General features: G+C 43.7%; 1 pseudogene; it reads right to left on the reverse strand.

Moving 5' to 3' along the window:
* Window positions 1-9,865: 9,865 nt before the first annotated feature.
* On the reverse strand, window positions 9,866-9,983 carry LOC124596702 (annotated as a pseudogene).
* Window positions 9,984-13,817: the final 3,834 nt, after the last annotated feature.

The following is a 13,817-nucleotide window of genomic DNA, read 5'->3' on the forward strand; positions in this document are numbered from 1 at the left end:
GGATACAGGTTCTTGTGGAAAGGGTAAAGGATCTAAAATGGAAAGAGGGAGGACTTATCGCGCGAAGAAAAAAATGGTTCAAATGGCTCTGAGCTCTATGCGACTTAACGTCTGAGGTCATCAGTCGCCTAGAACTTAGAACTACTTAAACCTAACTAACCTAAGGACATCACACACATCCATGCCCGAGGCAGGATTCGAACCTGCGACCGTAGTGGTCGCCCGGCTCCAGGCTGTAGCGCCTAGAACCGTACGGCCACTCTGGCCGGCTCGCGCGAAGAAATGACGGAAGGTAGACAAACAGTGGAGTTCCAGATGAACACGAATACCGCAAGGCAGACCATCAGACTGCTCGGATAAAGATCTGAAGAAAGTCGCAGGCTTCGGCTGGCAGAGGACAGCAGGAGATGAAGGCATGGAAACAGCAATTGAAAGTATATTTGTTAGCCTTTGCCACGTCATTTTAATCATCATATTAACTTTATTATTTATCTCATTTTTCTCTTCCTTTTACTATCGTTTAATTAGGAATCTTTGCTAATGTGCTTCTCAATATTATTATTGATTTACTTTCATTAAGTTTCTGGTGTAACTCGTCCGTAATAAAAGAAAAGGGGAGTTTCTTAATCTTGATTATTCGGAAGTCAGGATGAGTCACAGTGGCCACCGCAGGAATCAAATATACCTTGACAGAAAAATGATTGCCCAAAAAATGGTTAATGTAGAGTAATGAAATTTCTGGAATACATTTGTCTAGGTAACATATTTAAGTGATTAATATTGCAAGATCACAGGTCAATGTAAGAGCGAGATAATCCATGGCAAATGTGAAATGCTGGTACATTAAGAAACGAATATCCGCCATAATGTTGAATGCAAGCATGCAAACGTGCATACGTTGTGTTGTTCAGGTGTCGGATGTCAGTTTGTGGGATGGAGTTCCCTGCCTGTCGCACTTGATCGGTCAATACAGGGACGCTAAATGTGGTTGTGGATGACGCTGGAGTTATCATCCGACGGTGTCCCATATGTATTCGACTGGAAACAGATATAGTGATCGAGCAGGCCAAGGCAACGTGTCTACACTCTGTAGAACAATATGAGTTACAACAGTAGTACGTGGGCGAGCGTTATCCTGTTGGAGGCTTCTGTAATGCTTTCCACGAATGGCAGAACAGCTCGAATCACCAGACTGACGCACAATTTTGCAGTCAGGGTGCTGGGGTAGCCACGATATGGCTACTGCTGTCTACAAAATTGCACGTCAGACCATAACTCGAGGTGTAGGTCCAGTGTGTGTAGCACGTAGACAAGTTGGTTGCAGACCCTCAACTAGCGTCCTTCTAACCAACAGACGGCCATTACTGGCACCGAGGCAGGGACCGCTTTCATCAGAAAACATAACAGACCTCAACCCTGCCCTCCACTGAGCTCTCGCTTGACACCACTGAAGCCGCAAATGTCCGTGGTTTTGGTGTCAGTGAAATGCATGCTACAGGCCGTCTAGCTCGGAGCTCTCCTTGAACTAACCGACTTGTAACAGTTCGTTGTGTCACTGTGGTGCCAACTGCTGCTCAAATTGCTGCTGCAGCTAGAGTGCGATGCGCCAGAGCCATACGCCGAACACTACGGTCTTCCCTCTTGGAAAAGCCATGTGATTGTCCAGAGCCTCCTCCTCTTCCGACCATACACTTTCGTGACCACCGCTGCCAGCAATCACGTTGAGTGGTTACATTCCTGCCCAGTCTTTCTGCAGTGTCGCAGAAGGAACATCCAACTTCTCGTGGTCCTATTAATCGACCTCTTTCAGACTCAGTGAGGAGCTGATATCAGCGTCTTTGTCGCCTAAACCTGCGTTCTTACGTAACATCAACTCACCACGTCCAGCAAGCCCTTATTAGCATCCTCATAGTGGCGTTACTATCGCCACTTTTATGCGACTGTTGTTATGGTCTTCAGTCCTGAGACTGGTGTGATGCAGCTCTCCATGCTACTCTATCCTGCACAAGCTAATTCATCTCCCAGTACCTACTGCAACCTTCATCCTTCTGAATCTGCTTAGTGTATTCATCTCTTGATCTCCCTCTACGATTTTTACCCTCCATGCTGCCCTCCAATACTAGATTGGTGATCCCTTGATGCCTCAGAACATGTCCTACCAACCGATCCCTTCTTCTAGTCAAGTTGTGCCACAAGCTCCTCTTCTCCCCAATTCTATTCAATACCTCGTCATTAGTTATGTGATCTGCCCATCTAATCTTCAGCATTCTTCTGTAGCACCACATTTCGAAAGCTTCTATTCTCTTCTTGTCTAAACTATTTATCGTCCACGCCCGCTTCCATACATGCCTACATCGCCACACTCCATACAAATAGTTTCAGAAACGACTTCCTGGCACTTACCCTATACTCGATGTTAACAAATTTCTATTCTTCAAAAATGCTTTCCTTGCATTGCCAGTCTACATTTTATATCCTCCCTACTTCGAGCATCACCGGTTATTTTGCTCCCAAAGAGCAAAACTCATTTACTACTCATTTCCTAATCTAATTCCCTCAGCATCACCGAATTTAATTCGACTACATTCCTTTATCCTCGTTTTGCTTTTCTTGATGATCGTCTTATATCCTTCTTTCAAGACACTGTCCATTCCGTTCAGCTGCTCTTCCAGGTCCTTTGCTGTCTCTGACAGAATTACAATGTCATCGGCGAACCTCAAAGTTTTTATTTCTTCTCCATGTATTTTAATACCTACTCCGAATTTTTCTTTTGTTTCGTTTACTGCTTGCTCAGTATACGGATTGAATAACATCGGGGATAGGATACAACCCGGTCTCATTCCCTTCATAACCATTTCTTCCCTTTCATGCCCTTCGACTCTTCTAACTGCCATCTGGTTTCTGCACAATTGTAAATAGCCCTTCGCTCCCTGTATTTTACCCCTGCCACCTTCAGAATTTGAAAGAGAGTATTCCAGTCAATATTGTCAACAATGCGACTATATAGTGCGAAATTTGAATAGACATGTTTCAGATGTAAAAACACGCCTACCAGTTTTCGTTTCCGTAGCATTATTACTTCTTGTGTGTTGTGATTGTTTTTCCGTCAATGTTTAAGTCAGAGTAAATTAAGCAATGCTGATACATTATTATTTCTACTGTGAATGGTCTGTTTTGTTAGTTCTTTTACCGAATTTGCTTGTAATCAGGTGTCGAACTATTATTGGCAAGTAGCTAAGTTTGGTAACTGTTGACCGTGTTTGTACTACACGTGATGCAATAAATAATTTTGCTTTACGTGGAATACACCGATGACCACTGCGCATTGCGAGGTTGTATGCTGCCTAGTGGCGCTGAAGGTCACGTGACGAGATAAGAGAAGTAAATGAGCGGGGCAAATACGAACGTGGAATCATTCTAGGGACGATAAGTGGCACAAATGGGAAATTCGCCGATTTAAACAACTTTGACAAAAGCCAGATTTTTGTAGCCCAGTGCCTGGGAGCGAGCATCTCGCAAACGGCGAATATGACCGGCTGTTCGCGTGCTACTGCTGTGAGCACCTATGGAAAGTGGTTGAAGAATGCTGAAACCGCGAGTAGGTGACAAGAAGTTGGACGCCCATACTTCATCACAGAACATGGGGATACGAGGTTTGCCCGCTCTATATAGCAGGATAGCCGGCGGTCTGTGGCAGGTCTGACGACAAGAGTACAGTGCTGCCGTAGGCACAAACGTTTTGGAGCACATCGTTCAGCACACAGTGTTGATAATGGTGTTCGGCAGCAGAGGACCCCTACGTGTTCCCAAGTTTACCCAATAAGATCGGCAATTGTGGTGACAGCGGGCACGTGATCATCGAGATTAGACTGCGGACCAGGTCGACGGTCGTGTCCAGACACGCCATCATACAGGCGAACGACTGCTCGAAACATGCAGGGCACCAAGCATGCAGGTTAGTGGGAAGAATATTACACTACTGGCTATTAAAATTGTTACACCACGAAAATGACGTGCTACAGACGCGAAATGAAACCTACAGGAAGAAGATGCTGTGATATGATTAGCTATTCAGAGCATTCACACAAGGTTGGCGCCGGTGGCGACATTTACAACGTGCTCACATGAGCATAGTTTCCAACCGATTTCTCATACACAAACAGCAGTTCACCGGCGTTGCCTGGTGAAACGTTGTTGTGATGCCTCCTGTAAGGAGGAGAAATGCGTACCATCGCGTTTCCGACTTTGATAAAGGTCGGATTGTAGCCTTTCGCGATTGCGGTTTATCGTATCGCGACATTGCTGCTCGCGTTGGTCGAGATCCAATGACTGTTGGCAGAATATGGAATCAGTGGGTTCAGGAGGGTAATACGGAACGCCGTGCTGGATCCCAACGGCCTCGTATCACTAGCAGTCGAGATGACAGGCATCTTATCCGCATGGCTGTAACGGATCGTGCAGCCACGTCTCAAACCATGAGTCAACAGATGGGGACGTTTGCAAGACAACAACCATCTGCACGAACAGTTTGACGACTCTTGCAACAGCATTGACTATCAGCTCGGAGACCATGGCTGCGGTTACCCTTGAGGCTGCATCACAGACAGGAGCGCCGGCGAAGGTGTACTCAACGACGAACCCGGGAGTAGGAATGGCAAAACGTCATTTTTTCGGATGAATCCAGGTTCTGTTTTCAGCATCATGATGGTCGCATCCGTATTTGGCGACATCGCGGTGAAGGCACATTGCAAGCGTGTATTCGTCATCTCCATACTGGGGTATCACCCGTCGTGATGGTATGGGGTGCCATTGGTTACACGTCTCAGTCATCTCTTGTTCGCATTGACGGCACCTTGAACAGTGGACGTTACATTTGAGATGTGTTACGACCCGTGGCTCTGCCCTTCATTCGATCCCTGCGAAACCCTACATTTCAGCAGGATTATGCACGACAGCATGTTGCAGGTCCTGTACGGGCCTTTCTGGATACAGAAAATGTTCGACTGCTGCCCTGGCCAGCACATTCTCCAGATCTCTCACAATTGAAAACGTCTGGTCAATTGTGACCGAGCAACTGCCCCGTCACAATACGCCAGTCACTACTCTTGATGAACTGTGGTATCGTGTTTAAGGTGCATGGGCAGCTGTACCTGTACACGCTATCCGAGCTCTGTTTGACTCAATGCCCAGGCGTATCAAGGCCGTTATTACGGCCAGAGGTGGTTGTTCTGGGTACGGATTTCTCAGGATCTAAGCACCCATTTTGCGTGAAAATGTAATGACATGTCAGTTCTAGTATAATATATTTGTCCAATGAATACCCGTTTGTCATCTGCATTTCTTCTTGGTGTAGCAATTTTAATGGCCAGTAGTGTATGTTATCAGGGACATTCACCTGGGCTTCCTGGGCGGTAGTAATCGATGCGCCGTGACAGCTGTGGACTGTGTGAACATTATTAGGGACCACCTGTAACACCTTATGCTTGATGCCTTCCCCAGCAGCGACGACATTTTCCAGCAGGATAACTGTGCATCTCACAAGGCCAGAAATGTGCTGTAAGGGTTTGAGGAGCATCATACTGAACTCTCGTTGATGTCTTGGCCATCAAATTCGGCTTATTTGCACCCTATGAAACCCAACTGGGAAGCTATCGGGCGCCAGTTCCACGCCTACAAACCACCCGCCCGTAAATTATTGGAAGTGTGTCACCTGTGCCAAAGCAGCTGGTGCCACAAACCTCTGGAAACGTACCGAGTATTTATGGAACCCATGGCACGCAAAATTATTGCTGAATTGCGTTCCAGAGGTGGACCAACATGCTGTTAAGTAGCTGGTCATATTGTTTTGGCTCATCATTGTAGAATAGATCGAACATAACGATGGAAATTTACATTTCATAGGTTCGGCTTTTCCGAGATGTGCAAATCTGCACGTAATGGTGAGTGATTATCATGCAGTACTCCGTACAATTTCAATTACACTCAAAAATAGAAATCTTGTTTTCATTAGTGCCGAGGATTAGCAGCCACGCGCTTAAAATGGAGCGTAGACAAAAGTACAGAATCCAATTATAATTATTATTGAACTCCTTGACTGCTAGTATAAGGGTGCTTACACGCTGAGCTGCTGCGAACATGAAGGCTGACCAAGAAGAAGTAATGACAGAAGATAGGGAGTGAATCGTGCCTCACTTAGCAAAAGAATGTCGTAATTCCCAGTAGCGAATGCTGTACAAATATACAGCAATATCTGTGTTTAACATCGAAATAGTTACTTACACTGCCCCCCCCCCCCCCCCCCCCCCCACTATGAGTGGCTGATGACATTACTGACATCTGCAAGGAAGCACCCACTCAACAGAAATCTGTTGGGGGTTTACTTTCAGGTAACGTGGTACACATAATTTTAGTGTTCGTTGCATTGGAACATTTCATTCAGTAGGAAGTTACACCATCTTTTATGTTTCTTATATTAAAATGAAAGATCTGTAACAAATGATACAGATAGTACAATAGTTTTCGTTAAATAATTGCTTTCGAGACAGTCGTTATTATGTACAGTTTAGCGTTTCCATCAGTAATACATCAAGTACTTAGCACTTGCCTTAGCGACTAGAATACAATATGCTCCTGATAGTTTGAACCAGTAGTGGCTGAAGATTTATAGTTTTTGGAAGAAGTTGTGGTTTGAATAAAGCTCACTAATTTTAACATTTCTTGTGAATGTCGTATCACATCGTTGCCGATAACAAACATGACAACATATGATAAGTTTAATTCTTGATTTACAAATCTGAGGTCGAACAGTTCACGTGTGGCTGTAGGTTGAAGGTTGCCGCAAAAGGATCAGTTGTGACAGACCGAGAGTTTGGTTGAGCTGGTGTTGTCAGATGAGATCGGACCCAGATTAAGGATTATACTTCGGGTAGGAAAGTTCATCATCAAACAGCAGCCTACTAGGCTACCCAGAGTTTCTGGTTTCTCATGTTTACCTCACACAGCATTGCATCGTTGTATCACATGAAACAACTCTACAATTGGATTACAATTACATAGAGAAAAGTTCACATAAGTTACATTAAATGAAAGTTTCATTAGATTATAAATAACAGGTACTTTCTTTACATGATAAATGATAATAGTCTGAATTTCTTGGTGCGTAGAATAGATTCGGTTTTATTTGGGGGGCGAGAGGGGAGGGGGGGGGGAGAAAATTCTATTTATACTCCGCATTTTCAAGAATGCCACTACTGTTTCTACAGCGTTCAGTTAGCAAAGTTTGTGTTGAAGTAGTTCTTGAAACAAATTCATTACTTTATTAAATGCCTATAACATGCACCTCTGTAGTGTCCCTATCGGCAAATCCTTTTTGTTTTCAAAATAGGCACACCTATTCAACAATGCCGGCGCGCCGAGTACTCACAGCGACAATGCAAGCGAGAACTAAGCACAGCGGCAGTTGGGTACAGCCTCGATTGCCAGCTCCCGCGAGTAGTAACTTCGCATCCTGCAGTATGACTGTTTCCACATCTCTCAAGCAGGCGTCGCACACCACACCGGATAACTCCGTCATAAAGTTTCTACTACACCAGCAACAGACGGCCCATTGCTGAGTACATTACTGGTGAGTACCAGTGTGCACTGGTACGTTTTGCAGTTACAACACGCCGTAACATGTGAATCACTCTTCATATCTTGTCATTTATTCACAGTCGGAAGTGTCTTAAATTGAATTCGCCTGAAAGAGCGGTTAAGAAACTGGACTCGTTCTTTGGGGGAAGCATGTTTCAAATTACCATTCAACGATCCTGAATTCGATTTTCCACTGTTTCCGTAAATAATTAGAAGCTAGCACTGGAATGGTTCGTAAAATAACGCCACAGCCAATTACTTTATCCGTCCTTCTACAGGAGGGCCAGAAGTCACGATCGGAAAATACTCAAGTACCTTGACCTAAATTTTTGCCATTACGTGGATCAGGAAATGTATTCTAGGTAGAAAATAACGTTCCTCGCTCGTAGTACGTTTGTTTCCTGATAGAGGTCACTCAAATTACAACAATGAAATGCGTCAAATTACAACAAAATATATCATATGATCGTGTTGTTTTGCTTGTGGTCCTGGCGAATGCAAGGGCACGTGGTCGTGTTCTGTTTTGCTACCAAAATGGCATCGTTTTAAATATTTGTGTTATAACGGTGGATACAAGCAGATTCACAATAGAAGAACGTCTTCTTTTTAGCCTATGGGTGCATGAAAAAGAACGAAAGGGTGAGACATGTTATGGAACCAGGGAAAACTTTTTTAATCGCTTCAGGAAACAACCCCCAACGGAGACTAATGTACGGGGAACGGAACGGAAGTCATTTGCAACCGGGTGTGTGGCAGATGCACCACACAGTGGAAGACCCAAAAAATATGACAACGATAATGAAATCACACAACGCATCGTGGTTTTGTTCACCAGCAAAATCGGCAAGGAAGCAGTCAGAATGGATGAACATTCCCAGAACCTCCATGCGTCGTTGGACGAAGAAAGTACGTTACCATTCATGTCGACCCGTCAGCGTCAATGAATTTTAATGTTGCTTCTTTCAATACAACAATATGAAACCTTTTGCTTATACTTTCTATACAACAATATTAAACCTTTCTGATCGTGGCTTTTTGCCCACCCTGTACATCTTAACCAGTATTTCATCATTAGTGAACTCGACATCGAATAGGCACTGAACGCTAACCTTGATAGCGTTCGGAATTCGCCTTTAGAGTCTTCACCTGGAAAGTACCTGCAGCGTGAAGTATAACGATTGCGTTGTTTTTAGAACAAAAATTGTCCTGACTAACATGAAACCCATGAACATGTCGTCAAAGACGTCATAATAATTTAAAAAAAATATATTATCTAAATGGAAGCACTATAATTTAGAAGAGAGTATGTTAAAGTAATAAGACTGCAGACACTTGCCATGTGTCCGCAGTAAAAAAGCAGTTGGGGACGTGTGCATGTTGTCAGATATCGTATCTGTTTGACTGCCCTGAACGTCACCTCTGTGGGTTGAAATGCTTCACAAAAGGTTTCGTGCCAGGCAGTGCCTTCGAGTTGCACAGTTTCAAGGTCGCAGATAAGAAATACGAGTTATATTCAGTTAGACGATCAAGACTGGCACCTGGTGAACAGCACGGACAAGCCACAGTGTAACAAGTCTATTTTTATCCTTAATGGAAGTTACAAAAATACGAAAACAACAACACAATAGGTTTGCTGCAATGGACAGACAAATAACATGTTAAACCCTGAAAAAAGAAAGAACGGAGTATTCGAATGTCGATAATGCCAGGTGTCTGTTCATCCAGTTTTCGGTTGCTTACGATGTGTGCACAATTCTGCTATCATGTGTGAAGTGTGTGATACACACCCCTCTTCTGGAAACAGAGACGAACAGTTATTAACACACATTTGTCTAAAACGTGACTGTAGCCTTCCAAGTCTATTCTAGAGGCAACTTCCTCTTTAGTCACCCATCCCAAAGAGGCAAGTTTATCTTTCCCCTGTGTGCTACGGCGACAACGTGATTTGGAGCGTAGCTAGTGGAATCGGGTCTCGATAAGATACACTGCCGTTTCTCGTCCGAAGGGGAAAAAAAAAAAAACTAAACTCCTGCCGAACCGGCCATGAAAGCCCAAAGGTACCGACGGTCGCCGTGTCATTCTCAGCCCACAGGCGTCACTGGATGCGGATATGGAGGGGCATGTGGTCGGCACACCGCTCTTCCGGCCGTATGTCAGTTCCCGAGACCGGAGCCGTTACTTCTCCATCAACTAGCTCCACAGTTTGCCTCACAAGGGCTGAATGCACCCCGATTGCCAACAGCTCTCGGCAGACCGAATGGTCACCCATCCAAGTGCTAGCCCAGCCCGACAGCGCTTGACTTCGGTGATCTGACGGGAACCGGTGTTACCACTGTGGCAAGGCCTTTGGCCCGAAGGGAAAGCATGCGTTTAAAATTAGCACATGCAGGAAGGATATAGCTGGGAGGGGAGCATATGTCATCAAATATTAGATTATAATTGCCAGCTAAGAAACTTTTCTGTTATTAGCACTACTCGTTAGTATGGCTTGTTGGACTGGTTTTATGTTTTCATCGCAGTTCCTAGCAACATATACAGGGTGATTGTAATTAAAGTTAAACTTTCAAATCGGTGTAGAAATAACATCGCTGATCAGAATGACGTCAAATTGCAACGGAATATTATCGGAGAAGGGGGAAAAAATATGACAGAAGAAAAATAAACAGTTACAAAATGTAGCAACTGATGGCGCTGTAAGCATCATAATTTAATAGTGGTCGACTACAAACGACAAATGAATCATACAACAATGCCTAAGGTGTACATTTGACGTTAAAAAACTGTACTTCTCAGTGTGCATTGGTATACGGGTATGATACTGTTAGTTACGTAAGCCCATCCACCACGGCAAGGTCATATCACATCGGATGGAAAAAAACGGTTTTTAATTGTCCTGAGGCCAAAAACCGCATAAAAAGCAGTAAACACATCGGTTTTTAATTGTCATGAGGCCAAAAACCGCATAAAAAGCATCAATCAAAATCAAATCGTATTATTAATTTCCTTGTGATTGGCGCATAACATGTTTAATATGCTGTCCACAGTTTTCTGCAACAAGTTGAAGTCGAGGAATAGCATGTTCCGCAAATGATCGAAATGTTACCGGGGTCCCGTTCAGAGTGTGTTGCGCAATGTGTGCCTTCAATGCAGCTAAGTTTGCAATCGGAACTCTGAACACATCTTTCAGATAGCCTCACAGCCAGAAGTCACACGGCTTATGATCAGGTGATCGGGACGGCCAGTCTGAAGGGAAATAGCGGCTGATAATTCTAGCATTTCCGAGATGGCGCTTCAGCAGCTGCTTAACTGGATTTGGAATGTGCGGAAGTGCGCCATCTTTCATAAAAATGATCCCATCCACGCTGTTGGAGAGCTGGAACGACGTGGTTGCGCAAAAGACGCTCTTAGCGCTTACCAGTGATGGTACGGATAACAGGACCAGAAGCATCTGTCTCTTCGAAAAAATATGGCCCTGTGATAAATGATACCGTAAACCTTTTCAGGATGAAGTGATAGTGGTTGATTTGCATGTGGATTTTTCGTTGCTCATATTCGACAATTCTGTATATTGACATATCCTGTCAGATGGAAGTGGGCTTCATCTATCTACAAAATCTCCCACGGCCAATCATTGTCCACTTCCATGCGAGCAAGAAATTCTAAATCAAAGGTCTCTCCTGCTGGCAAATCAACAGGAAGGAATTCGTGCACATGAGTAATTTTGAATGGATAGCAAAGAAGGATGTTTGGTAAGATTATACGCACTGTGCTCACGGTTATGTCCAATGTTCGGGCTATTCTCTGTGCACTATACGTTTGCACATCACCACTTGTCTCCTCTTGCATGGCTGTGGCCACTGCTTCCACTGACGCCGAATCAATTCATTTCCTCCCTCTACCACGTTGCACACCAAAAGAAACCGTTTTTTCGAATTTCCGAATCATTTTCTCAAGACCCACGGCAGTCATCGGACCAACCCTTTTTCAAACCCTTCAGTGTCCGGAACTTCCGCAGAGCGACGTGTGCACAGTCATCATTCTTGTAATACAGCTTTACAAGCAGAGCGCGATCCTGCATTGAGACAGTCATGGCGAACGTCACAGACGCGAAAGGAGGAAAAAGCCGTGTACCCGGCATGTTTATACCAACTTCAATTGATCGTGCGCATGACAGGTGTTTTCATGTACGTTTTCTGACACATACAGCGCCATCTGTTGATCAATTTTCACACAATTTCTTTTCTTCTGCCATACGTTTTCCCCCTTCTCTGATAATATTCCGTTGCAATTTGACGTCATCCCGACCAGTGACGTTATTCCTATAGCGTTTTAAAAGTTTAATTATAACCACCCAGTATATAGTTGATACAATAGTCCTTTAAATATCAAATTACCGATACAAAATGCAAAAACTGTAAATAGAATTGGCCTCATGATTTTACTGTACTGTTTTTGTCTACTTTCTCTTCTATTCACACTAAGAATAAGACTTAACTGTTTTTGCTTGCAAACTCTTATAAGTGCATAATCATTTATTTATAGACCTTTAACTGTCACTTTCTTTAAGTCCATATTTTCACAATGAAAGTTATCTAGCAAAAGAGCCTCGCCATCTTCAATGCAAGAAGATTCAGCGAACGTAACTTTTGTTACAACAATGAATTTATGATTTTTTTCAGATTTTTGTCTGTAAACTATTTTTGAGTTTTCTGCCAGTCGTTGAAAGGTTTCCATTTCAGTTTAGGATTTTCGGTCTCATTTAATATTGATGATTTCCTCTTTTTCCCCAGATGTACGTTTTACCACCGCTTTTGAAAAAGGCCAGAGAGCTTCATCTTCAGGTGTCCTTCACTCCTGATTGCTTACAGTTAGCTATATATTCTTAGCTTGTGGTACGTTCAAGTTCATTTGTGCAGTACACTTCAGCGTACTAAGAAACAGATACAACTTGCAGATTGTGTATACGGTCTCCTGTGCAAGCACTTGAACAAATAGTTTATTCACAATAGTAAAAAATTTGTTGACAATTTTCCACAATGAAATTTTCACTCTGCAGCGCAGTGTGCGCTGATATGAATCTTTCTGGCAGATTAAAACTGTGTGCCCGACCGAGACTCGAACTCGGGACCTTTGCCTTTCGCGGGCAAGTGCTCTACCATCTGAGCTACCGAAACACGACTCAGATCCGGTATTCACAGCTTTACTTCTGCCAGTATCTCGTCTCCTACCTTCCAAACTTCACAGAAGCTCTCCTGCGAACCTTGCAGAACTAGCACTCCTGAAAGAAAGGATACTGCGGAGACATGGCTTAGCCACAGCCTGGGGGATGTTTCCAGAATGAGATTTTCACTCTGCAGCGGAGTGTGCGCTGATATGAAACTTCCTGGCAGGTTTAAACTGTGTGGCCGACCGAGACTCGAACTCGGGACCTTTGCCTTTCGCGGGCAAGTGCTCTACCATCTGAGCTCAGATGGTAGAGCACTTGCCCCCGCGAAAGGCAAAGGTCCCGAGTTCTAGTCTCGGCCGGGGCACACAGTTTTAATCTGCCAGGACGTTTGCTGACGATTTCTTTATTAACAGTTGTTTCTCCTGATAAACTGTTGTTTTCAGGTTTTCGTAAGGTGGGCTGTTGATATCAGGTGTTGAAGCCCTTGACCCACTCAGTTACAGCAATTTCATTTACATCCTAACTAATTCGTGTGCTTGAATCCAGCCGTTTTGCATAATCGCATGAGACATGTATTTCTTTGTAAGGCAGTCAGTAGCGCATACTTGTATCACTCAGCTTAATATCAACTACATTACTATACACTAATCTGTCAAATACGTACCATAGTACATACCATATAGGAGCTCTAAAATAACATGCCACGTTTTACTGTTTTCGTTGCCTTTGAAGTTTTTTCGTCACTAGCTTCTAGTTTGCTAAGCTTTTTTTGTAAGTTCGCACCATATTATCAAAGCCTAAAAAAGGAAAAAAAAAATACTTTAGATCTCTTGTTCCACAAAGTAATATATTTTGCCGAAATAAATTATTTATATCGGCTGAGGAAAGATTTCAACACCGCTGAAGTCTACCGCCAAATCTGCCCCTTCTCTAGTCATGTAAGTTAATGCATTGTTACTGCTTTTAGAAAAGTGTTGCAAGTGGTTCTTAGTGTTATCAGATGCAAAATTTTGTAATT

The sequence above is a fragment of the Schistocerca americana genome, chromosome 2 (assembly GCF_021461395.2).
Source record: "Schistocerca americana isolate TAMUIC-IGC-003095 chromosome 2, iqSchAmer2.1, whole genome shotgun sequence".
Lineage (NCBI taxonomy): Eukaryota > Metazoa > Arthropoda > Insecta > Orthoptera > Acrididae > Schistocerca > Schistocerca americana.